General features: G+C 41.3%; 1 protein-coding gene across 2 annotated transcripts in view; it reads left to right on the top strand.

Annotated features, from left to right (window-relative positions):
* LOC127639157 (high mobility group protein HMGI-C-like) overlaps positions 1-15,358 on the top strand; it is a 49,940-nt gene that overhangs the window by 9,926 nt on the left and 24,656 nt on the right. The gene's annotated exons all lie outside the window — the stretch shown is intronic.

Here is a 15,358-nt window from a genome sequence, read left to right as displayed (position 1 = left end):
GTGATTGTAACTAACAACCAGGCAAAAAAACAAACAAACAGCTGAACAAATATTAGAGTTTAGACTTCTCCTGTCACCTTTAGGAATCAGTATCCGTCTAATCAAGTACATTTTTTTATTTAATCATGTTTAAATTAATCTGTTGGTTGCCAATATGCAAATGAAAGAGGAGATTGGACAAATGTTTGCACTCACATTTAATTCAATAATTATTTAGATAACCTGAAGTTTTCAGTGTTTATCAGCCTACAAGTGACACTTTTGATTGATAGCTTTGGGAGTAAAGCCGCAGGCAGTTAAAAGTGCCACCAGGACGACTGTGGAAAGATATGGAGAGAATGAACCCTTTGTGGCATGCCGACTCCTTACGGAATTTTCTCAGGCAGAGAGGAAAAGCAAAGCATTCTGAGGTCACTGAACACGCTTGCTCATAAAGTGTGTCACGTTTAATTTGCTGTTAGTTTAAGAGAAAATTACTTTACGGATTTGATTATAGTACAGTGCAAATGTTTGCTGTATTTTTTTATACTCTTGGTTCTTCTAATTCAGTTTCAAATGTGTTCAATGTATTTGTGGGGGGTCATGGAAGCACAAGCTGAAATGGTTTGTTCAATGCAGAAATGTGTACATTTGTAATGGAGGAAAACACAACCCATCTGACTCTATCATCCAGGAATGCAATTTGAGTCACATGTGAACTGAACTGTTCCAAAACACCCTACATTCAAGTGTCGGCTGAGCCCATTTTGCTAACATGATGAAGTTCAGCCTTTACTTACCATGCCAGACAGGTCTAGGACAGAACATCTCTGGACACGTACACATTTGTTTAGTTTCTTTTTTTTGCCCCTTTATTTATAGGAAATATAGGGCAGGAAATGATGGTGAGAAGGAGGAAACAGGATTGGGAATCGCATTTCTCACTTTGAATAAAGTTTCTGCTAAATGGTTAAATTAAATTATAAAATGAATGTGTTAGCATGCATATAGAAACAACTGAGCCACTGCTCGTGCTTGTGTTTACCCGTCTCTAGCATAAAAACCTCTACACATGCAATGACTTGCCCCAAAGCGTATGGTCTTTCCATTTAAGCCCTACAATGCTTACCGTAGCCCATTTGATTTAATGTTATTGGTGTTTTACCAATAAATTGCATTGTAACGGTCAAACTTAAAGGCTGAGGTATACCACATACCAAAACGTAATGTAACATCGAATTATCTGTTTTATTCATAGAGCACTACTGTACAGTGAGAGAGAGTTTGGATGTGATCATTTTGCTATGGCTGAACACTTTGGACTAAACTGATAAGGTTCACATTTATTTTCTGTTTCCTTTGTACCGATGCCTGAGGTGCGTTCGGCTGTGCATTCATGATGGGTGCGTGATGCATGTACACACTCCCACATGGCACATTGCCCTACACAAACATGCACTAACCTTGATCCACCCACACATTGATTTCAGTTAGTCTTAAACAAATAGATAATGGAGTAATATGCACAGTAGATCCTAAGCTGCAACTAACGATTATTTTGATAATCGACTAATCGATCAATTATTAGAACAAATATTCGACTATTCGGGCGATTATTGCAAGAATAAATCATTAGCTCTTAAACGATTATTCAGCTTGTGCCTTGACTTGAAATGTTGTAATTAACGTGCTTACTAAAAACAAAGAGAACAAAATCATCTTTTAAAATACCTCTAAATGACATTCATTGAATTAAAGGAAAACAGTTTTTCCATTTAAAATGTCTTTAAAACATGACACATTTACTTTAGAAGCAACATATAAGATATTTAGTCTTGCTTTCAGAGACTGTACCTTAAATTTATGTGTATTTTGTATATAAGTGTATTTTTTCACTTATTTATTCTTCTACCAATGCAGTATGTCAAAATATAATTATATTTAAGGCACATTTTCTGAAAACTTGTGTGTGTTGCTTCAGGTAAATGTATCTTGTTTTAAGGATTTTAGATATTTTAAAATATTTAAATATTTAATATATTCAACATTCTCAGACAACACATTTTTTAAATAAATGTACTTTATTTTAAAGGAGTTTTAGATATTAATATTGGAAAACAAGCCAAAGCAACAACTTTAATGCCATCTTTAACTCTCAAAAACATATTATCTTCTTAATAGAGCTGCATATCACCGATTTTCTTCACGATAAGATACACACGAAAGTTTGTTTGAAAGTTGAAGCAGAAAGGTAGTGGACTTTTATTTTAACATGCAAACAAGTTTGTAATATCTAACAAATGAGTTTGACCTGAAAACTACAATATTATGAGTCAAAGGTTAAGTAGACTTCGCAAGGGCAAAGTCATGAACAAGAACTTTTCTCATGGAAGATTGATATTTTTTTCTATAAATAAACCAGCTTTTAAAAGCTGCAAACTTTTCCCTTTAGAAAAAGATGAAAAACAGCTGAATCGGTCTAAACTGGTATCCAATCTAGTCTGTTTACAGGTTTCAGAGGGAATGTGGGCACTTTTCAGCTAGATGGGCTGGGAGACCATCTTAAACTGACCATCTTAAAGACCAGCAAACCAGTTTTTAAGCTGTATTTTTATTGGTGGGTAATATTTGTGCTAAAAAAAATCTATTATTAATGTTAAGATAAATTTTGCAGTTGATGTGAGTGTTACAGGCTGATGTGGTTCTGGACTTAAAGGAAAATTCTGGGTTCAATACAAGTTAAGCTCAATTGATAGCATTTGCGGCATAATGTTGATTCCCTCCTTTTCTTAAAAAAAAAATATATGCAAAAATCGAGGTTACAGTGAGGCACTTACGATGGAAGTGAATTTAAAGGCAGAAATGTGAAGCTTATAATTAAAAAAATGCACTTATGTTAATTCTTTGTTATTTTGTAATTCTAAGTGTTATTTGAGCTGTAAAGTTGTTTAAATTTTAATTTTTACAGTCATGTCATTTAGAGTTTGTTGACATTATATCTTCATGGCAACAAAGTTGTAAAATTTGCTATAACTTAAAAAAATAAAATGTTAGTAAATTATTTTATCACCCTATAATCTTGTCTACATGCATATTGTTTGTCTTGTGGCTATAATTTTGAAAAACTGAGTATTTTAACGCTTAAATATTGGACCCAATCACTTCCATTGTAAGTGCCTCACTGTAACCCAGATTGTTTTCTTTTTTTAAGAATAAAAAAAAAAATTCTTTGTGGAAATCAATCTTATGCCACAAATGCTGTTGAGTGAGTTTAACTTGTATTGAACCTGGAATTTTCCTTTAAGCATATTCATCAAACTGTAGTCCTATTACACACATCCTGAATGAGGAGTGTGCAAAGTGGAATGATATTCTCTGAATAAGCCCAAGGTAACCTTGTGGCCAAGTTTATGAATGAGAATGAATCAGAGGCACAATGGAGAGCGGACAGAGGTAGGATTCAGATTAGGGTCAGGGAGTCTGCGAAAGAAGGAGCTCTACCTCTCCTGATGTATGCCAAGACTTTATTGGGTTCTGCCATTGCAGTCAGCGGCAGAACACCAACATTTTTGGGCTTTCTGTCTCATTTGATTTATGAATGTGCAATAGGAAATGTGTTTGCAGCCCTCCCTCCTCTCGTATTGGGTCATTGTGTGTGGATTATGATCTGTTTAGTATGTTTCAGATGAATTGGCATGGCCGAGAGGTCTGGCATGGCTGCACAGCGGTCTCCATGTATACATGGTGAACTTGAAAAGAGCTTTGCCATTCCTCTTCTGGATAAAAAAAGTACGTTTTCTTCATTCAGCAACTGCTCGCCCTCCTGGAACTAATTATACCATATCCTTTTTGGCTACAAGGGGGCTGCTGGAATATTTTTCTTTGCCCCCTCCCCAACCAAGTATCTCCACCTCTCTAAATGGTTAATAGTGGAAGGTTACTCTGGCCATAAGGACAGAAAATGATTGTTGAACCATATCCATTCCACTGGAGACGATAAAAGCATGAGTCCACCAAGTTTTGCCAGAATTATAAGACCATAAGAAAAAGAGAAATTTGAGTTCACAAAAATTCTGAAGCCTCATTACAGTGGCCCATCAGTCTGTGGTTCATTCAACTTCAGAACATCCCTGTCCCTGTAGCCAGAGACCTGTTGAATAATGCATTGGGTATCATGGTTTCTAATAAGAAATCCTACAGTCAGAGGATGTAGAAAAGTTGATTTTGCTGCTTGGATTCTTAAGGTGCAGCCACACTAGACTTTGTGTTCCATTTACTTCCTTTCATAATAATATGATTGTGAGAGACTAGGTATGTAAGCATAGGTATGCAGGTTTGGGGAATGTTGGTCTGTGGATTTGCTTGGTGAAAAGACATTTAATCAATAAAAGATCTGAATATCAAACATGGAGGAAATTCATATAGGCGGTTGTGCTCCAAAAAGTATTAATAAATGACAACTTCAGTTAAAAAGACCTGCTGTATGATGCTGTTGCAGGAAACATATTAAACTTCTGATATTATTATTATTCATCTATTGAAAAGGAATATTTCACCCAAAAATTAAAATTCTCTAATTTAAAGGTTGTTCCACTGTCACGAACCCCGCTCCCTCGCTCCGCCCCCTCGAGCTTCCATGCTTGTTCCGCCCCCTCGAGCTCGCACGCTCATTTTGCTCCCTCGAGCTCGCACGCTCGTTTTGCTCCCTCGAGCTCGCACGCTCGTTTTGCTCCCTCGAGCTTCCACGCTCGTTTTGCTCCTACGAGCTCTCATGCTCGTAGCAGGTCTCCCTCCTCGGGCTCACATGCCCACTCCCAATGGCCAGAACATTATGACCACCTGCACTCGTCTCTATCACCCCTTTATTCGTTTCACCTGCACTCGTCTCATCACCTTTCATTGTTTGCACCTGCACCTTCCCCTATAAATACCACAGCACATCCGTTTCACGGGTGTTGGTTATTGTATTTAGTTTCCCGTGTCTTTGTCCCCGCTAGTCTTGTCTAGTTTTGACCTCCTCTCGTTCACCTCTTAGCTTGCCAGCTCCCCTTGTTCCCCTGTCTTTTGCTCCCACTTGTTATTCTTATTCTGATTACCCCGGCTTTGACCCCCTACGCTCTCGTTGACCACTCTCTCCTGGATTTGCCCCTTTACCCTATCTTTATTCCCCGGCTTCGATTTAACGCTCACACTGACCATTCTTCACTGGATTTGCCCTGTTTTTGTACTGTTGCCTGCTTTGTTGGAATAAAGCAGTTTTCTCCGACATTGTGACTGTCTCGTCTTGTGTTTGTGTGTGTGGGTTACATCCACACCCATATGACTCTCAATCTTCCTTGGAAATACAATAGATGTTAGGCTGAGATTCTGAAAAAGGTGAGATTCAATGCAACAGTCAAAGACGTCCATTCAGTGAGTCTTAACAGTATATAGAAAAGCTGTGCGCGCGCACACACACACACACACACACACACACACACAAAAGCTTGTTTGAACAGCCCCTAACTCGACCTATCCTTGAAAAACTGACCAAAACTTGGCCAGAAAACCCAACTGTTTGTCTGCACTCGTTGAGTTCAGGTCGGACTGAAGACCTCTATTGCACATGTAGAACAACGAATAGGGATTTTGGTATTCGAATAGTGACGCATCCATGCACATCCCTTCTTACCGTCTCTTCAAAGATGCCGCTACTGTGAATAATGAGGTTGAGTAATTGACATAATTTTTTATTTTTGCATGAACTATACCTTTAAGGTTGCGATCCAAAATTATGATCATCTGCCTGGTGTTTTTTGAATAATAGAACATATTGAAGTGTAAATAATCCATTCACTGGTGCAGAATTGCATTGTAATGTTTCATTACTTGTTTTTAGCTAGTCCTTTGTTATTTATGAACCAGGCCAACAGGAAGTCCTGCTATAGAGCGCATTCTGTAGATCCTGTACACCAGGCAAAATGTTATCTGGAAGATTTGCCTCAGAAGCCAAAAGACTGATTTATTGCCCCCCTCTTCCTTTTCCGGGTGCTCCTCTTGCACAGGTGCGGAGATGCTCAGGGAATGCTGTGCCAAGCGGACAAACCACACTGTGTTTTCGAGGTGGGGCGTGTTGGAATGGGCTATCTATGTCCTCGAACAGCAAACATTATTCACTTGTCCACTGCAGATCCCTTTTAGAGTGCCAACTGGCTTGTGTCCATCGAGGTTACGTGTTTGATTCCTCTGCAAGTGAGTGGAGGGAATGTTCTTGCCTCTTCTGCTCTCTCTAGATCTCCAACTCCCACCACAATGGTCAAGTGTTCACTTACTTAGTGCTTGGCTCCTCAGCCAACAGCCCTGCCTGTTTTTTACCACGGTAATAAATAGGAACACAGGCAAAGACAGTAGATTTCCCATGGTGTATTCCCTCAGAAGTGAACCCATTTGGGATGTTACATACTCTAAAAAGATGATTATCTCACGCCAAGAATTCCTTTGATATGAGGTTAATGACAAGGGTTTGATTCATATTTGCGCTTTCCTTCCCAGGTGGTTCTATCTCCAACTCCCTTGTTTAGTTTACCCAGCAATGTTTTTTTTTGGGATAAAAACAGTGCACTGCCCTTTCATTGCCCAGAGCTGGATGTGCAAAACTTTATTTTTTCAAAATCAACTAGTCGGTGGTTTGCTTGAATGACCATTTCATTAATCAGCCTTAAGGAAGCTTAGTATTTTTAGGCTGGTTCTTTTTACAATGAAAGAGAATGGTGACTGAGGCTGTCATTCTATCTAACATCTGCTTTTGTGAAAGGAAAAAAGTCTTAACGTGTCATAACATGAAGGTAAGTAAATAATGACAGAATCTTCATTTTTGGGTGAACTATCCCTTTAAAACGGCTACTGCCAAATTGGAGAGGAAAAAATGACTTTGGACATTGTATCCTAACACTTGCGCCTTCGACTCCCCCGCCTGAAGTCTAGGAAAAGACGAGGAAATTAGGAAATGAATGAGTGAAGAGGCACAGATGAGCAGACGAAGAGAGGAAGTTCCCTCATCTCACACAAGGATCTGGTATTCTTGGCTGAGAGACAGACAGTGTTGTCAGGTGGTGAGCAGCGGAATCAGAGCCGAGGGAAAGGGTCTGGCAGGGAAGAGGGGAGGCAGGCGGCATTTGGAGATTGTAGGTTGCGATTGGGAGTCATCCAACAGTGTCGATCTAGTGGGGAGGCTGGGGAAACCCTCAGCCACTGCCAAAGTGTGAAAATACTTTTTTCTGTCCTTTTTTTCCCCTTATTCCCTTTTTTAATGTGTGCATGTGTGAGCCAAGAGGAGGGTATTGAGATGGGAATTTGGTATCAAACATCAAAACCTTTTTATAGCCTTTGCAAGCCTCATGGGCAAAATCTTGAACTAGGCTGCTTGAGCGTTCTAGGCAGGAGAATCTGCAGTCAGCTGAGGTCTTGTCCTTCTCACATGAATTAGTGGTTTGGCCTATGCTCCTTCCATCAACATCTTTTTTCGTGCTCCCTGCATGCTAAATGGGACTGAAATAGTACAATGGTGTCAGCTTTACTTAAATGTAAACAAACCCATATACGTAAAGAATTTGAGCCATACAGGAATCTACATCTACATTTTAAAGGGTTAGTTCACCCAAAATAAAATTAATCATCATTTACTCACCCTCATTTTGTTTTAAACCCATATGACTTTTTTTCTTCTTTCTTTCTTAAACACAAAAGGAAATGTTAGACAGAGTGTTTGTCTCAGTCACCATTCACTTTACAGGGCCCTATAATTCTGCGATGCAGAAAACAAGAACAGAATCGCACAATCCATTCACCATGAAGCACTCAGCACATACAGACTCTATATTTAGTATAATTAAGCCTTTGTGGTTAAATAATCAAACTGGTCCATGTAGCAAACTGCATATATGGGGGTGAGAAACAACAGACAAAAACAAAGGGATTTCACTCAGTGTTCCACCAAAGAAAAAGCTTGATTTAAATGAATGTGTGAAATAAAATAAAAACAAATTATATATATATATATATATATAATTTCAGGAATTTAAGCCATGGGAGGCTCGAGGGGGCGGAGCCCTGGGAGGCTCGGGAGGCGGAGCCCTGGGAGGCTCGAGTGACTTGAGGAGTGGAGCCCAAGAGGCTCGAGTGACTTGAGGAGCGGAGCCCTGGAAGGCTCGAGAGGCGGAGCCCTGGGAGGCTCGAGTGACTTGAGGAGCGGAGCCCAAGAGGCTCGAGTGACTTGAGGAGCGGAGCCCTGGAAGGCTCGAGAGGCGGAGCCCTGGGAGGCTCGAGAGACTTGGGAGGCGGAGCCCTGGGAGGCTCGAGAGACTTGGGAGGCGGAGCCCTGGGAGGCTCGGGAGGCGGAGCCCTGGGAGGCTCGGGAGGAGGAGCCCTGGGAGGCTCGGGAGGAGGAGCCCTGGGAGGCTCGGGAGGAGGAGCCCTGGAAGGCTCGGGAGGAGGAGCCCTGGAAGGCTCGGGAGGAGGAGCTCTGGAAGGCTCGGGAGGAGGAGCTCTGGAAGGCTCGAGAGGAGCCCTGGGAGGCTCGAGAGACTTGAGGCGGAGCACTGGGAGGCTCGAGAGGCGGAGCCCTGGAAGGCTCGGGAGGCTCGAGAGGAGCCCTGGGAGGCTCGGGAGGCAGAGCCCTGGAAGGCTCGGGAGGCGTCCTGGGAGGCTCGGGAGACTTGAGGCGGAGGCCTGGGAGGCTCGGGAGGTGGAGCCCTGGAAGACAGAGACTTGAGGCGGAGCCCTGGAAGGCTCGGGAGGCGGAGCCCTGGAAGGCTCGGGAGTCACTGGCTCTTGGACGGTCATGGCTGCTGGCGCTGGGACGGTCGAGGCTACAGGCGCTGGCTCTGGGACGGTCGAGGCTACAGGCGCTGGCTCGCTGACCGTGGCAGGCGTAGGCTCTGGCTCGCTGACCGTGGCAGGCGTAGGCTCTGGCTCGCTGACCGTGGCAGGCGTAGGCTCTGGCTCGCTGACCGTGGCAGGCGGAGACTGGGGAGCAGAAGCCTTTCCTCTTCTCCTCCTCCTCCGTGCGAATGGAGCTGGCAACGCTGGCTCAGTGGCCGTGGCAGGCGTGGGCGTTGGCTCGTTGGCCGTGGCAGGCGTGGGGGTACGAGCCATGGAAGTCTGGGGGGTGACCTCAGTGGGAGGAGATGTTACACCCTCCTCCTCTACACCCACAGTGAACGGCGAGCCGCTCACTCGTAGAGTCTCCTCCACAAACTCGAGGAGTGTCCAGTGACGTTCTGCCGGAGGCAACAGCTCCTTTAGTGAACTACAGAGACCTGCTCTGAAGAAAACCACCAAGGAAAATTCTGGGTAGTCCACTAAATTTGCCAGATCTAAGAACTCACGAACGTGATCCTCAACTGGACGGTCCTCTTGCCTGAGGAGGAGAATTCTGACAGCTGCTAGATCCATAATTGTGGTTAGTTCTTCTGTGACGAAGCAGGCGGAGAATGGGGGGCAAAACAAGGGAGACCTGGCACAGAGCATCCAAAACATGCAAGAACTAACAAGGAAACAAGGAAACTAAAAGAGCTTATATACACAAAAGGAACAAACAAGGGAATGAGGAACACATGGGGAAACAATCAGGGAATCAGAACTAATCAGGGGAAAACCAATCATAAAATGAAACTACAAAGGACTACAAAAACCAAACAGGAACTAAACTAAATTTCAACATAAAAGCACAAAACAAAAGACAACAGTGAACATGACAGACATCAGTTGATGAAATTGAAAAAAGGAATGGTCAGATATAGAATTAAGAGAAATTTAAATTGGAATTAGGGTAAAAATAAAAATTAAATGGATTTGTAAGGCCCTAACTTTCATGGCATGTTTTTATTTTTATTCAGTGAAAGTGAATGGAGGCACAATAAGGCTGTCACACTGTCTAACATCTCCATTTGTGTTTCATGGAACCCACGCAGAACATCATTGTAACCAATCACAAAATAAAAAAATGAAAAGGTTAAATAGTTGTTGAAAATTTTGTATTTCGTTCAGTTTGCCATTAGAAATAATTAATGGACTTGTGGGTTGCACCAAATATCTTGGTTGTATTGCATGGCCAGAAATTACTTAGAGTTTTGGTTTTGTCTGGTAGAAGTCTCCTAATTAGGCGTAGGCAGATGGTGAGTAGATTTTGTTTTGAGCTGCAGAAATTTTATTAGCAATTATTGAAACCATGGGCTAGAGTTGGGGTCTAGAAAGTATGCACTTGCGCAAGCTTTGTTTACATTGTGGGTTGGAACCGTTCCTGTCCCTCACTTGAACGGCTGTGCAAGTTGGATACAGTATGAGAGAGAGCGAGTGGACATCTCTGCCTCATTCCCCACATTCTCTGAGCCCTCCCCCATGTCCTTCCCTCCTCTCCTCTTTTTTCTATCTCTTCTAACCTAGACCCGAGAACATGAATTTCTGCCAGTAGGGGTGTGTTGAGCTGGGCTCTGCTCACACAGCAGGAGTTGCTGGGATCACCTCAACAGATTTCGACCAATGATCCATGTGACCTCTTCCTCCTCTCTTCTCATTTTCCTGTTCCAACTTCTGGAAGTGCTTTAATCATTCTGCTCTTAACCAGTGACCATAGCAGCTGCCTCGGTAGGTGCTCTGGAGATCAGAATATATGAAGAATGGAAGAGAGACAGTACCTCTGAAAGCAAGTGAAAGAGCTGGGAAAAATAGCAACAAAAACATAATTTAGCCAATATTGCAGCTATCAAGGTTTTCTCTTATTTGTGAGATTATTTTATTGAAAGTATATTTTTAAGTCCACTAAATGGTAATGCTTTACATTGTCTCTGTGTTACACATATTATGTTAATATGACTAACTGCAATGGCAATTGAAAAAATGAGCAAGCTGTTCTACAAAATAATTACTTAGACCTATTAGTTTAAGCTGCTGCTGTGTTGGCAGGCGACATAATAAACACTTAACTAATAAACCATAACGGCAGCATACATAGCAGTGCTGATGTATGAATAAATAAGAAAAGTAATAGAGAAAAAGTGTGGGGAAGACAGTAAGCATTTGTCTTTGGAAGAACAGGAAAAGGAATGTGACATACATTATTGATGGCAACACCTCTACGACACAAGACCTTTATCGTGCATGGCAATGCAGGCCAAGTTATTCACAGAGAGGGCTGCAAGCATGCATTTTTTTCATCAATGTCTTTTTCCTGGCACTTGCAGGACATATTCACAAAAACTACAGTGACTTTGATTTTATACACCCCAAATCAGAAGGAAAGCATCCCCAGACTCAAAACTGTTAGAAAGCATGACTTATTATGAAACGTTACAAGGCTCAGCACCTCTGCACTCACTTTTGTTGTTAATTAACGCTGTGGTTGTGGTTTGCAAATGCATATTGCTGTATCTAAATATTTAGAATATAGTATCAAGTCTATTCTCCATCTATTTTTGCGTTTTCAATTCAATTCAATTCAATTCAAAACACTTTATTTGTCCCCAAGGGGCAATTAATAAGGCCACATAGAGTAACGTAACCATTATACATTATAACATCCTACATTAAATAAATAACAGTGTACATGAAATACATATTAATGAATACCTAATATACATATATTAAAAAATAATTAAATCAAGACATAATAAACAAGAGGGCTAGAGACGGTTGAGAATTTAAAAGCTGCACCGATTTGGGAACAAAGCCTTCCTCCTTTGTGTCCTACAACATGGACAACGAGCCGTCGCCGTGAAGGAAGCCACTCAAAACAGAGAACATTACATGTGATGTGTCTCACGAAGATCCTTCCAGCCAACCTCAGCGTTTGCTGTTCACTTATAATAGAAAGAGCCCTAATAGGGAGTCCAATAATTTTTGAGCAGACTTTAACTGTGCGCTCCAGACTATTTCTATTTTGGAGGCTTATAGAATGAAACCAGCAGACGATGGAAAATGTAATGACACTTTCAATGTAGGAGTAGTAGAACATAGTGAGCAAGTTCTTACTAACTCCAAAGGAATTGAGCTTCCTTAAAAGATACTGCCGCTGCTGGCATTTCTTCAGTATCTCCTCTGTATTGGAAGTAAATTTGAACAGATTGTCAAAAATCGTCCCAAGGTACTTGTACTCCTTGACAATCTCTATAGGCTTCCCATGAATAACAGTAGATGCTGCCATAGCCACCTGCCTCTGCTTATTAGAAAAGGTTACTACCATCTCTTTAGTCTTATTCAAGTTAAGCTCCAAACAGGAAATGTCACACCACTCAACAAATTCCTGAAGGGCTGGGCCATGATGCTGTGAAGGGCCTGAAAGCAGAGACAGTAAAACGGTATCATTGGCAAACTTAATCAGATGACAATTAGGTTGAGTAGATCTACATTTGTCGGTATACATAATGAAGAGCAGAGGTGAAAGGACACATCCCTGGGAAGAGCCAGTTGAAGTATATAGGAGGTCAGAAAAGATATTATTGACCAGCACTCTCTGAGACCTATTGGTTAAAAAATCAATTACCCAGAAAATCAGTTGGTCCTCCAGATGAAAACGACTGATAAGTTTCTCAGCAAGAATATGTGGCTGTAGGGTATTAAAAGCCGAAGAAAAATCAGCAAACAAAAATCTGGCTGTGGTATTAGGAGACTCAAGATGCTTATGAACAATGTCTGTGATAAACACCTTTGCATCATCAACCCCTCTACCTGTGCGATAGGCAAACTGAAGTGGATCCAACTGTGAAACAGTTACTTTAGTGATATAGTTTTTAATAATCCTCTCCATTGCCTTTATCACAAGAGAGGTGAGTGCAACAGGTCTCAGATCGTTTAAGGATTTTATGGAACTCTTTTTTGGTATCGGAATAACAGTGGAATGTTTCCACAGTTGAGGAACTACACCAATAGCCATAGATTTCTGAAATAAAGTCTGAAACACCCCCCCCCAACTGCTCCGCACAGTATTTTAAGGTTCGGCCACAGATAGTATCCGGCCCAGGTGCAGATTTAACTTTGGTCTTTTCAAGAGCTTGCACCACCTCCTCCATACTTATAGTAAAGGCAGAGTCACCAGATTTTAAAGTAGAAATTATTGTTTCCACTTGAGTGGTATTGTCCATGATTGTCCATATTCCATCTTTCTGGTTCTGGAATGTTTTGTTTCTTACATATTTATCTTTATTCCATTGCAGTATCTGTGGGCCTATGAAGGCCAGGAAGTCATTTGTTCTAGGTGTCACAGGTTACTATAACCTAAAACATCTACATTGATCTTAAAAACTCTTCAGCACAGTTAACCATCTGACGTTTGGACGCAACCACAACCATGTAAAATATCTACAAACCCATACATTAAGTGTTAACAAGTTTATGGATAAACTTTAAGCAAAATTTAAAACTGCCCTTTTGTTGCATTAATCAAGTTGGAAGGTTTGGCAGAAGTGAAACTGTAAAGCATCCCATTGGACCTACTGAAGTATTGATGCAATTCCAAATAATATAGACCCCAATCAAGCCTAGAAGAACTAGAAGAAAGTTATGTGGAACTGAATTAAAACCTGAATTACTGTGCTGGCCCCACCCCTCTTCCTTCTCTTCCTCTCTCCTTTGAGAAACTCTGGGAACTGATTTCACTTCAAACAGCAGAGGCTCCTAAACAGACCAGATCCAATTTGTCTGTGCTTTCTTTTACTCCAGAACACCCCCCTTCCAAAAAAAACTCCTAACAAAAGGTTGCTTGTCCTGCCAGGAATTTTCCACATTCCTTGCTCTGGCAGACATTTTTCTCTTCTACAAAGGGCCCTTCGGCAAATTCCCCCTAATCGGCTGCTCTGATAGGTGGCATTCATTGCACTGTTTGGTTGGGGAGGGTGGCTGATTTGAAGCCTGAAAAGAGATGTGTGTGAGGGGATGGAGAAAGTTGGGTTTGGAAGGACTTTTAGACCTGGAGTCTTTTTAGAATTGGTCAAATTGGTGGAGGCATTCCAGTGGAGATCACAAAGCCAGTGCTGTAGCCCTGTACCCTAGAGATGTCTGGCTTGTTTTCCCCACTTCCACCTCTAGTTTTTAAGAACATGTGGCCTTTATTCACGGGAGTGGTGGGGGTGGAGAGGGGTGCAGTTACTGGGTGGCTCCTCTGTGTGGTCTGCCTCTAGTAAGGGAGTCCTTGGATAAGTTTTCCTCATCAAATCAAGCAAAGTGTTTTTTTTTATGTTTCCTGTCTTTGTGGAATTCATGTCAGCATCCCTAAGAAGACTATGTTCAAGTAAAAAAAAAAATTCACAAATGCAAAACATATGTTAGCTTTGTTCTGTCATTCTAGATTTTCACGGATTTTGCCAGCAAGCCAGGTAAAACGAATTTGGCTTGTGGGCAAGAAGGTCTCATGGTCTGTGCTATGTCAGAAAACCAAGTCCATGCTAATACGTTTTCACTTGAAAACACATTTTATTATTTCATTTATGCCTCTCCTCCACGCTAGAATGCCATCTTCTTCCACTGAAAATGGAGCATTATGAAAATGCTCTCCTTAACCACATACTTTGGAAAACGATGACATTAGGAAAATGAAAATGGAGGTTTTAAACTTACACGTATTAATGTGGACATGGCCTCAGTAATGATACAAATGTGGATTTTCAAATGCAGTATTCCTTTTCAGGATTGAGGCATTAGTAGACCCAGATGTATTATGCAGACCTTTTCAAATATGCTGATTTTGAGGCATTAATGCATTTAGATGTGCCAAAATGTGTTAAACAGTGCTCAGAATTCTTACTGTATTGGTAGCTGAAAGCATTATCAAATTAGCCAAAAGATTGAGCGGATTTATAGAATTTAGAGTTTTGCTAAAACATTCTACAAGCACAGATTTCTTGTATCAACAGCTGTAAGAATTAGAGGTCGACCGTTAGTGGATTTTTCCAAAATGATAACTATGGTGGTGGGAAAGGCCGATAAACGATTAATCAGATGAATGAACCAAATTAACCTTCTTATAGCCTATGTATTCACCAGATTAAGGATTTCTATTGATATATATTTCACCAGAAGATAAAAATATGGATGATTTTTGTCAATGATAAAAGATTAAGATACAGCAAATCCCCATGAGGACTCAGTAATTGTTTTTATTTCACTTCTAGAGGCCGCTGTCATACTGGAGAACCAAGTTGTTCAAACTGTAGAATCCTCCAGCGCCGACCACAGAGGTCATAGGTCTATGCCGATAACTGATAGTTCCAAAAAGCAACTATCAGCACCAGTTCATCAGTAAAAGCGATATATCGGTCTACCTCTAGAATGACTTCAGTGGACTTTTGTGCAGTTTCTTGTAAGAGGAAGAATGGGGTTCCACAATTTTTGTAAATGACTCTAGCAACAA

This window comes from Xyrauchen texanus, chromosome 47 (genome assembly GCF_025860055.1).
Source record: "Xyrauchen texanus isolate HMW12.3.18 chromosome 47, RBS_HiC_50CHRs, whole genome shotgun sequence".
NCBI classification, from domain to species: Eukaryota; Metazoa; Chordata; class Actinopteri; order Cypriniformes; family Catostomidae; genus Xyrauchen; species Xyrauchen texanus.
The sequence above is the reverse complement of the archived record's forward strand: the minus strand, read 5'-3'. Positions and strand labels throughout refer to the sequence as shown.